This window comes from Loxodonta africana, chromosome 11, assembly GCF_030014295.1.
Source record: "Loxodonta africana isolate mLoxAfr1 chromosome 11, mLoxAfr1.hap2, whole genome shotgun sequence".
NCBI classification, from domain to species: Eukaryota; Metazoa; Chordata; class Mammalia; order Proboscidea; family Elephantidae; genus Loxodonta; species Loxodonta africana.
The window spans coordinates 19409768-19413716 of record NC_087352.1 but is presented as its reverse complement, the minus strand read 5'-3'; the positions used below and the strand labels follow the sequence as shown (position 1 = coordinate 19413716).

The following is a 3949-nucleotide window of genomic DNA, read 5'->3' as shown; positions in this document are numbered from 1 at the left end:
TAGGGAACAGAGGTTTGGAGTTCAAGATATCTTTTTGGGGAAAACAATTCAGTCCATAACAAGCCCCTAGTTTGTGAATGAATGAATGCAGTGAGTGAAGCATTGCTTCCCTCACCTCATCTAAATTCTTCTCCTATGCCTCTGACACTCAGACAGGCCATCCTGAGTCCCACCCCGGCAGGCTGACCTTCACGAGGGTCCAGAGGCTGTGACTCCCAGGCATCTGGCCAGGTGATAACTACTTCCCCAGAACAGACCATCGTGCACAAGACCAGGAGACAGGACTTGGGGGCTCTTGTCTTTCATTCCTGCCTTATGCAGGACAAGCCTCTTGCCTTCCCTGAACCTCAGGGTTCAAATGTGATGTGCAGAAATGGAATTGGATAATCTGAAACAACCAGTCCCAACAGAGTCTAAAGTTCCTTCTCTGCAGGTTTTTCTTTACATTTTGTTATCATCACTGTCTTCCTACCTCAGCTTTCTCTGCCCCCCTGCATCTTTGGCTTTACTTTTCCCTTTCGGAGGGACTCCACACGGCAGACTGTCTTAGGGAGGGGCCAGAGATGCTGGCGCCGCCAGTGCTGCTGCCCCCGCTGTGGGGAGGTGAGTGGGCTGAGGGGGTGATGGGTTCTGCTCAGGGGAGGTCCTGGAGCTTGAAGCTGAGTCTATCTCTCTCCTAGGATCCCTGACTCAGAGTTGGAGAATCAAGCTGGAAACACAGGAACCTGTGACAGTGCAAGACGGCCCGTGTTTCCTTGTGACCTGTAAATTTTCCTACCCTAGGGGTTCCTATGGATACCACTCCGTGTTTTGGTTCTGGTAAGGGTCAGATACACACTGTGATCTTCCAGTGGCCACAAACCAACAAGGACGAAAGAAGCAGGAAATGACCCAGGGGCGATTAATCCTCCTCAGTGACTCCCTGGTCAACAACTGCTCCCTGAGCATCAGAGACGCCAACATGGCAGACAATGGGATGTACTTCCTTGTAATGGACAGTTACTTTTAGAGATACTCATATAAAGATAAGATGTTCTCTCTGAAGGTGACAGGTATGGTAGGGGCGCAGGAAAAGGCCCTAGGGTGTGGTGCACCAGAAGTAGAAAAAAGATGGTTCTGCTCCTTATGGGGGTAGAGACAGTCATGACAAGACCCTGGGGGCTGGCTGACAACATACTGAGGGGCTCTGATCTCTCTCTCTTTCCTAGCCCTGACTCAATCACCCAACATCCAGATCCCAGGAATCCTGGAGTCTGGCCACCCCAGGAATCTGACCTGCACTGTGGCCTGGGCCTATGAGCAGGGGACATCCCCCATCTTCTCCTGGAACTCAGCCACCCTCACCTCCTTGGGTCTCCGGACCCATCTCTCCTCAGTGCTCACCCTCTCCCCAAGACCCCGGGACCATGCCACCAGCCTCATCTGTCAGGTGACCCTCTCTGCAGTTGGTGTGACTCTGAAGAGGACCATCCACATCAATGTCTCCTGTGAGCACTGGGTGGGGATGCCTGGGTTGCTGAGGGTGTGGGGCCATGGTGGGGCTGTGCCTGGGCTTGGCACCTGGGACCAGGTAGCCAAGCAGGAAGGAGCCTTCTTAACTGTTTCCATGGCTTCTGAGGGAAAGGCCCAATGCCCACTCATTTCTCACCATGGATGATGAGGCTGCCACATCTTCTATCCCAGATGCTCCACAGAACATGGTCATCACAGTCTTCCAAGGAAACAGCACAGGTAGGAAGGAGCCACTCCTCTCCAGGGCTGGGGTAGAAGTGAAGTCTCTGGCAGCTCTGGACAGACCTTAGGTCTCAGAGCTCCAACTAACCAAGAATTGCGTGTCGTGTGAGAAACCAACTGTCTTAATTACTTAGCACTGCTATAACAGAAATACAAGTGAGTGCCTTTAATAAACAAAAATTTATTTTCTCACTATTTAGGAGGCTAGAAGTACACATTCAGGATGCCGGCTCCAGGGAAAGGCTTTTTCTCTCTTGGCTTGGCTCTGCTCATGTCCTTTTCTCTTCGAGCTTCTGTTCCTGGGCAATCTTCAAGTGACTTGGCATCTCTCTTCCCCCATCTCCGCAACTTAGGTTGCTTGTTTAATCTTTTTTATATCTCAGAAGAGCTTGATTCCAGATACACCCTAATCCAGCCTCATTAACATAACAAACATAACCTAGGCCCCATGGACATAACCTAATTCTGCCTAATTAATATAACAAACACAGCCCACTCGCAAATGAGATTATAACCACAGGCAAAGGTTAGGATTTTCAAGACATATATTTGGAGGACACAATTCAATCTATAACATCAGCTGATGAAGGAGAACAGAGGGAGAAAGCCCCCAATCCTGTCAACTCCTGGAAGTCAACCTTTTGCTCACCTACAATTCTCTTTTGCCAGTTCCAACGGAAGCTGTCCTATCCCTCTCACTTCACCCGGTTCTCTGATGTTTTTCTTCCTCCTGATGTTTTTGGTTTTGATGTTTCTTAAGTTCTTTCTTAGCCCATTAACTGCATTTGTTTACTGTATGCCTGTTCTAGGCACTCTGTCCTACACCAGTCGAACAGCTAGGGAAACCCTAGGAAAATGATCCTGACCTCTCCTGAAGGCCTGAGGCCTCCCCAGGGTTAGTGTGGACATCATGGGAGGAGAAAGACAACAGGCTTGACCTGGGCATAGAGGGGAGGACAAGGCTGTCAACATCCCATAGTACTCAGTCCTCTGTCTCTCCCTATATCTCTCTCCACGTCTCTCTCCGTATTTCTGTCTTCTTTCATCTCTTTCTCTCTCCATGCCTCTCTCTCTATTTTTCTCTCTGGAAGTCAGTCTTTTGCTCATCCACAATTCTCTTTTGCCAGTTCAAACAGAACCCGTCCTACCCTCTCACTTCACCCTCTTCTCTAATGTTTTTCCTTCTCCTGGTGTTCCTTGAGTTTTTCCTTAGCCCATTAACTGCATTTGTCTACTGTATGCCTGTTTGAGGTCCTCTGTCCTCCATCAGTCAGACAGCTGTGGAAACTCTAGAAAAATGATCTGGGCCTCTTCTGAAGGCCTGAGGCCTGGATTCTACCCACGCCCCCAGGGCTAGTGTGGGTACCACAGAGGGAGAAGGACACTAGGCTTGATCCTGGCAGAGAGGAGGACAGGGCTGTCAGCATTCCATAGTGCTCACTTTCTATCTTTCCACATCTCTCTCTACCTCTCTCTCTCTCCATATTTCTCTCTTTCTTCATCTCTCTCTCTCTCTCTCCATCTCTCTATCTCCGTATTTCTGTGTTTCTTCATCTCTCTCTCCATATTCCTCTCTCTCTCTCTCTCCGTATTTCTTTTTCTCCCTTTCCATATTTTTCTCTCTCTCCCAAAGCCCTCAAGATCCTGGGAAATGCCTCATCTCTTCTCATACTGGAGGGCCAGTACCTGTGCATGGTCTGTGTTACTGACAGCAATCCCCCTGCAGAGCTAAGTTGGATCTGAGAGTCCTCAACCCTGAACACCACCCTCATCTCCAACACTGGATACATGGAGCTGGCTCAACCAGGGACTGCAGAAGAAGGCGTGCTCACCTGCTGAGCTAAAAACCAGCTGGTCTCCCAGCAGGTTCTTCTGAATGTCTCTTTTCACTGTCAGATTGGAGGCATCTGGGGAAGGACTCCATGTCCTTAGAGGTCCCCTGCTGAGCCCTCTCCTTCATCCCCAAAGATTCCCCACAGCATCTCAGTCCCTTCTGCTCCTGGAAGGCCGAGGATCTGTGCTGCAGCTGCTCTGTTGGAGCCTAGCCCGGCCCCCTCCTTGCACTGGAGGGTTGGGGATGGGACGGTAAAGGGAAATAGCAGCAACACCTCCTTCACAGTCACCTCCAGCTTGTCTGGGCCCTGGGCCAACAGCACCTGAGCCTCAGTGCTCAACTCAGCCTTGGCCTCAGACTCTGCTGTGAGGCCCAGAATGT

At 50.3% G+C, this 3949-nt stretch overlaps 1 pseudogene; it reads left to right on the top strand.

Annotated features, from left to right (window-relative positions):
• Nucleotides 1-563: 563 nt before the first annotated feature.
• Nucleotides 564-3666, top strand: LOC111747578 (sialic acid-binding Ig-like lectin 6; annotated as a pseudogene).
• Nucleotides 3667-3949: the final 283 nt, after the last annotated feature.